The sequence below is a fragment of the Bactrocera tryoni genome, chromosome 1 (assembly GCF_016617805.1).
Source record: "Bactrocera tryoni isolate S06 chromosome 1, CSIRO_BtryS06_freeze2, whole genome shotgun sequence".
Lineage (NCBI taxonomy): Eukaryota > Metazoa > Arthropoda > Insecta > Diptera > Tephritidae > Bactrocera > Bactrocera tryoni.
Window position 1 is genome coordinate 86,465,408 of NC_052499.1, and position 7,901 is coordinate 86,473,308.

Sequence of the window (7,901 nt, forward strand, 5' to 3'; positions counted from 1 at the left end):
AGCAGTATGTAATCGCAAGATGAAGGCCCATGGATACATGTTTCCAAATAGGGATCACGTCGCCTCAATGGTACCTAGCAGCATATTGGAATTTATCAATATGCTGGGGCTGAGTGAGTCGTTACGACTTAAGCGAGCGCACAGTAGTCCTTAGATCGCGGTGAAATCTTCATTTATTTATTTATCTATTTATCTTTATTAGTCCATCTAGCTCCCCTTGGTGCGATCATCACATATTCACCTCTTCGAAGATCAGTTTAAGCACGTCTAACGTGTACTAAAACACTTAATGTTTTCTCATGCGTTTGACGTTTGAACATCTAATTAAAGTAATCTTTATTACTATTTTTTATTTGTAAAGCGGTAAAAGATGTTTGCTGCTGATATTCCTTCTCTTGTAAGAGTACTGCCGTGCATGTTCTTATACTCGCGTGTTAAGGTATCTCAGTGATTAATGTAGCAGTTTCAGACCCAAGCTAATATTGACAAACTAACAACAATGAATAATATTTAGTAGCTTAAGTACACAAATATCACAGCGGTAGTTTATTGGTGCACTAAAGGACTTTGTATACCGAGAGCTTTATATTACAAAGGTATTTCATGTGGTTCGTTTGGTTGTGGATATTGAGTTATAATAAGCTACATATTGATACGTCTCTCGAATATTATGCTTCCCATTATAAGTTTCATTCCTTCTGCGTCCTTTTATGCGGAGGAATTTATATTATGAGCTGTTCAACGCTGTAGGAAATTTGTTGAGCGAAGTCGAGGACAATTTCACTTTAGATGTTGTAGCGTTGATGATGTTCTTGTACTATTTAGCAACTAAATACTACTGATGTCGAACATATTTTTATTAGATGAGTGCATTTTGATATTACGAATGTTATATGTGATTTACATATGTATGTATTATGGCAAATGGTGGAAATTTAAAAAAAAATCCAAAAACAAAAATTTGTTCAATCAAAACTGCAGTGATCGTAAGTCAAACGCAATGGACCCTTAAAGAACACTTCAGGGCTTGGAACACAAGTAACACAGGGCATACCACCAAATTACTTTGGGGTAATGTTGGCAGACCAAAAAGCTCCTACTTCTAGGCAAAAGGAAGCGTAGTAACATTGTAGGGATTATCACTGGGCACCTATCCTTAAAATCCCGCCTTCAGAAAATGGGAAAAGTAGGTTCAGCGGAATGCAGAGCATGCACGGAAGATGCAGAAACTATGGAACATTATCTATGCTAATGCCCAGACTTCAGGCGGATAACACGTGGCAAGGAAGGGATTCCGCGGCTCCCAATACTCCAACTTAAGAGATATAGATATTGGGTAGTTGGGGTTAGAAAGGAATTACGTTTTTTGCAAAATCCTCTGATTTGCTGGACAAGGCTTAAACTGTTTACCACCAGAGTACACAATGGACTTAGTAATGGCCTAAGACGGCCGCCTGCGGTTCATTCCTTTTCACCAAACTAACCAAGTCAAATGTAGTTAAAGTGCGGAATAACAAAGCACAGCTGCAAATATCACATTGAAGGAAATTGGTGAATTAGCTTTCTTCATTTCTACGCTATTCCTTTGCAGTAAGCCTATTTTATGAATTAAACTTGACAGATTTTGTCTTTTTTCTATATAATTATATCAAAAGTTCAAGATACGAGTTTACTTTAATTTGTATTTTCGCAAATTCCGTTATTCCTTTCACTAATGAACAGCTAGAACAAATTATGTCGTCTTGCCCACTTTTATCTCATGCGATTTTCATATACATACATAGATGGACGGGGAACACTTACCCGTAAAAATATGATTTCGTTTTCAAAAGTGATAAAGACATAAATGATATAATTATCATCTATAAAGTTAAACACACAAAGCCACCAACGGCTTCACCAAATGTTTGCATCAACAATTTTCGCATTTGCTCAGATGGTTCTTAAATAGAAGATGCCATAGGGATGTCTGTGAGTGTGTTCCCAAATATTTTGGGTGTATGTGGAGTCTATCAATATTTGAAGATGGATTTATTCGCACTTAGTAAACATCTTGTATTGTGCGTATGCATTTATGTACATATTTACCTTAGTCATAAGAAATCAAATGGCTCTTATCAATCAGCTCGGAAGCGTGACGACCAAAATTAAGTTAAAAAAATTGAATTTGTTTAGCATCTGTGGTTAGAAAAGGTTGATTCGTTTAAAGTGATGTTAAGGGGGTATTCTGGTCTTGAAATTTAAAAAAATCGAATTTTTTTTTTATTTTCAAAGTTTAACTATTCAAGAATATGTGTACAAGAGGATTTTTCAAAATTCAAATTATATTCGGAGATATAGGCATTTTTCTGACCCGGCATCCAAACTGGTTCGGCCGGAACTAATCGAACAAAAGACATTAGGGAAACTTTAAACGCGTTTTTCTCAAAACTGACTTTTTCGGAACGATACCCACGATTTCTCAGGTTCTACTGGACCGATTTACTTGAAATTTTTATGGAGTCTTCTTTATAGGCTTGTTTATGGTTGGAACTAGCCCCATCCCCATTTTATTTTTAATATTTTTAAAAAATTCGAAATAGTCAGAAAAAGTGATCCAAAAAAACTTTTTTTCAGGCAGTCGCCATTTTGTGAAAAAAAATTTTTTCCCATTTTTCCGTAGTTCCGACCATTGCGACATTACTCAAGATTAATAATCTTGTTTTTTTTTAGTTTCAGATAACTAGGAGGGTTGAAATCATGGGTATGGTCACGTGGAAATTTTTAGAGACCCCCACTTCGTCAGCTCATAATTTTTAAAATTTGAAATAACTAATAAAAAATGGATAGTAAAAATATGAATTGCCTTTTTTTACGACACTTTAAAAATTACCTGAAATTCATACTTCTATGTAGACCAGAATATCCCCTTAAAAAATTGTCTCTTGGCCACCTTTATAAAAAAGATGTAAGCGAAAAATTTTATGAAATTCGCAACATTTGGACCGTTGTATGAAAACTGTGCTTGCGTCACAGTAGTGGGATGATAATTGAAGGTGTTATGTACAAATAGCCATATCAGGTGTTCTTGGGATTTGCGGATTATGACGGCATATTAAATTCTTTCGCTTGTTGCGTTTGCATTTAAAAGATAGTCTCCGATATAAAAGAACATGTTCATGCCAGGTGCCTCTGTACTTTAATACTCAGTACTAAAGCACTTGACATAAAGAAAGGAAGAGTTAATGCAGAGGGTGCAATCGATCATTATGATGTTTCCATCAGCATTCGTTCATTATTCTCATCATTGGTTCATCGGATCTCATCATTGATCGGTTTCGACATTTTCAAATACTAAACAATGTGAATTAGGACATAGAATATTGCCATAAGATAGAAATATATACATACCTTAATTTAAATAAGTAGTAACCTACAACTATGTTCTAAATAATAGCAGTAGCATAACAAGGAAAACAATTGAAGAAAAAAATAATAATGTATTTGAACCTAACATGATTTCTTAAAAAAAATAACATTAAGTACTTCTTTGAATAAATAATTAAAAATTTCAGTTGTGATTAATGACGCCGTCAAGAGCATTTCCAAAAGAGGGTTATACGTTTTTGTTACTTTTATACCTCAAGATAAGAATAATATTTAAAAACATACTCTCCTTTGCATTAATTTTTTGAAGAGTATCTCTTTCAAATGTTCTTTCATCTGTTGATTCCAATTTTCGATGACTCGTTCGGTCATTTCGACAAGGCCTGAATCGAAGCGGGATTGTCCGCGTAGACTTCACACTTTACATATCCCCGCAGGAAAAAGTCTAACGACGTGATATCACACGATCTTAGTGGCCAATCAACCGGCCAAAACGTGAAATTATCTGCTCATCGAAGTGTTTTCTCAATAAATCCATTGGTTGATGTGATGTGGTAAGAGGAGCCGTCTTTCAGGCATCAAATAGTCGGTTCTCATGTCGCGATAACAGTCGCCATTGACGGTTACGTCTTTACTACCATCATATTTGTAGAAATATGGACCGATGATTCCACCATCCACAAATCACACCAAACTGGAAGGTCGATTGGCCAAACAATACTGAACAAAAACAAAAAAATACGGCTCATACACGACTCAAGCGTGGTCTGTCAAAAGGCTATTGAAAAAAGTACCTCTACTTGGATCACGCGTTATAACCATTTTATTAATCGAGAGGAACGGTTTTTCAGCACTCCATAACTGTTTCGAATTTGACATGTTCTATCTCCCTACATGTTCCTTGGCCTCTGCTTAATGATTCCCAATTGGATCAAGGTCAGGTGACCAAGCTTATAACCTCTATTTGCAGTAAACCAGATTTTTTTGCTAACTTGCTGGTATGCTTGGGGTCGTTGTTTTGTTGAAATACCCATTTCAGCAACAATTTTAATTCAGCGTATGCTAGCATATTCAACGTACAATTTTGGTATCGATGCTTTTATTAATCCAATAAAGGGGCTTATAACATAGTAAGAGAAGCACCCCCATACGTTGATTTTAACGTCCGGGAAACATATATGGCTTTGAATGCAGTATTTTCTGGCTTTTGTGCATACTCTCCGCGGCGATAAAACAATTTTCGTTTCGTTGGACCACAATATATTGCGACATTTTTCAAGTGGCCAAAGCAGGTCCTCCCAAACAAATTGAACTCTGGCCTTCACATGCCGGGATTGAAGTACTGACTCTTTTCTTGGACACCTGCTGAAAAGTTTATCTGCTAACAATTTTTATACTCTCGCAACAAGTTGCTAAGGAGAGTATTATAGTTTTGTTCACATAACGGTTGTTTGTAAGTCCTAAAACTAAAAGTCAGATATGGGGTTATATATACCAAAGTGATCAGGGTGACGAGTAGAGTTGAAATCCGGATGTCTGTCTGTCCGTCCGTCTGTCCGTCCGTCCGTCTGTCCGTCCGTCCGTGCAAGCTGTAACTTGAGTAAAAATTGAGATATCATGCTGAAACTTGGTACACGTATTTGTTGGCTCCATAAGAAGGTTAAGTTCGAAGATGGGCAAAATCGGCCAACTGCCACGCCCACAAAATGGCGAAAACCGAAAACCTATAAAGTGTCATAACTAAGCCATAAATAAAGATATTAAAGTGAAATTTGGCACAAAGGATCGCATTAGGGAGGGGCATATGTGGACGTAATTTTTTTGGAAAAGTGGGCGTGGCCCCGCCCCCTACTAAGTTTTTTGTATATATCTCGGAAACTACTATAGCTATGTCAACCAAACTCGATAGAGTCGTTTCCTTCGGGCATTTCCACATACAGTTCAAAAATGGAAGAAATCGGATAATAACCACGCCCACTTCCCATACAAAGGTTATGTTGAAAGTCACTAAAAGTGCGTTAACCGACTAACAAAAAACGTCAGAAACACTAAATTTAACGGAAAAAATGGCAGAAAGAAGCTGCACCCAAGCTTTTTTTAAAAATTGAAAATGGGCGTGGCGTGCCCACTTATGGACCTAAAACCATATCTCAGGAACTTCTCGACCGATTTCAATGAAATTCGGTATATTATGTTTTCTTAACACCTTGATGACGTGTACGAAATAGGGGTGAAATCGGTTCACAACCACGCCTTCTTCCAATATAACGCTATTTTGAGTTCCATCTGATGCCTTTTCTGTGTAATACGAGTACATACATTAGGAACCAATGATGATAGCGGAATAAAACTTTACAAAAATACGGTATTTGAAAAATATGTAAATGACGCATAATGAAATCTCGATTATCACCTTATCATGCGAGAGTATAAAATGTTCGGTGACACCCGAACTTAGCCCTTCCTTACTTGTTTGTTTATGTAGACGGAGTAACACTAAGATTCAACTAATATCAACTTTTTTTTTTGGTATAAAGTACCAGGTAAAAACTGTGGCCGCGAAAAAGCCTCTTTTTTACGAGGATTTAACTTCAATTTTTTTCATTCATAGCTATTTGAGCAGCACATCCGTGCAAATTTGATAAATATTTGTAAGATTTTCTTTTCCCCAACATTTTTTGATGAGATTTCGTTTTTGTTTAAAAGAGACCAGACTCTCTAGGTCCATTTTTACAAGAAAATGTTTTAAAATTTGAAGAGCGTTGGAATCGTTAAATCTATTTTTTTTAATTTCACATCTTAGTTAAAATCGTTCAAATAAGGTGACGATTTCCCTGGCACTGCTATTTTAAAACAACACTGTAATACCACAAACAACAAATAAAAAAGCTTCGTTACATTTTTAAGCGTTTTTTTATTTTTTATTTCATTTTTATTTTACAATTTTCATTAATTTATAAGCTTTCATCATTAAATATATATATGTATGTTTATATAAATTTTTATTATTACACTTTACAAATTTGCATTAAATAGTAAAATCATATATTCAATCATAATTCAATCAGTTGCAATTTAAAAAGCTCGATTGTTAAATTTGTTTAATTATAATTATAAAATAGCATGATCTTTTTTTCATTTTCATTTTTAATTTCTTAACGCTTGCCATACAAAAGCTACTTTCATTGATAAGCAAAATATATATGTGAGTATGTATATATTTCTTATGTATGTATGTATGCATTTCAACTGGTAAGAGTTATGAATGAACAGAATTATTGCAAGTGCAAGCACTATTAGCTTTATGTATGTATGTATATGTTTCTATATGTGTGTGCACTATGAGCATCTGATGCGTGTGCAGTTGTTGTTCGTGTATTTGGGTGGGTGAGTGTTTACAGATTTGTGTGGTAAGTCTTCGCAGTGCAGTAAAATACGTGAGCACACAACACACTAAAGAGTTTTCTTTCTTTTTTTAGCATGAAAATCAGTGTTCTTGTGTGGAGCTGAGAATTCAATGAATTTACCGTCACGCCATTCACCAACCTTTTTGGCTTGAACCGAAGTAATTGTAATTTGTTGATATTAAATTTATTTAATTTTAACGGCGACTCAATTTATTGAAAGACCTTTTTTTCGCCTTCTCTTTTTCTCTTATTGAAGAAATTTAATAAATTTTAAAGAATTTCTCTGCACTTCAAAAGTAGGGCGGTTGTGCAAAAAACATGATATATACGCAATAAATTTAGCCCTTCGAGTGCTTCAAGAAAGCTGACGTATGCTTGATACTTAACAATTGAATTTTGCTTCTTACACCTAGATACTTTTTCACATTTGCGAGGAAAACCGCGCGAAAATGCAAATCAGACTCAAGAGGACTTTGATGGGCGCCATGAGTTGCCAATTTGGTGGACTAATAGCCACTTAGCACAGTAAGCTCACTGAAATGTGCTACTCTTGAAGTTCTTATATAATTATTCTAGCTGTCTTTCAGGTTTTTACTTTTAGTAATCACATCATTTCACAAATACATGTCCACAAACTAAATGTGTATACTCGAAATTGCACTGATAAGGTGCAATCAATATGACAGCTTATTGTAGAGACGGTAGGTTGGGTTAAGTTCTGGATATTTTTCACTTCCGGTGTGGTTTAAAAACGAATCGACCGCCTTTGCACTTGACTGTACAAAATATAGTATTTTTATAAACTAACCATGCATTTAGTACATTTACTGGCAGCATCTGTTAAACATACAATCATATATATAAGTATATATGTGTGTGAGTGTGTTCCAAAAGTTTCACTATGAAAATTACATGATACAAAAACGCAACGGAGCGCTTACAATTTATAAACATAATTACAATTAGACACCATTTTGTGTGCGATACAAATGAAATAACCTCAACAATAAACTAATAACATAAATAAAACTAATCCTGCGCATGTGCGCACATATTATGCGCGTTTATAAAACATAATTCGATAAAATTTAAGTATAAAATAGCATTTCAATCGCACATATGTATGTA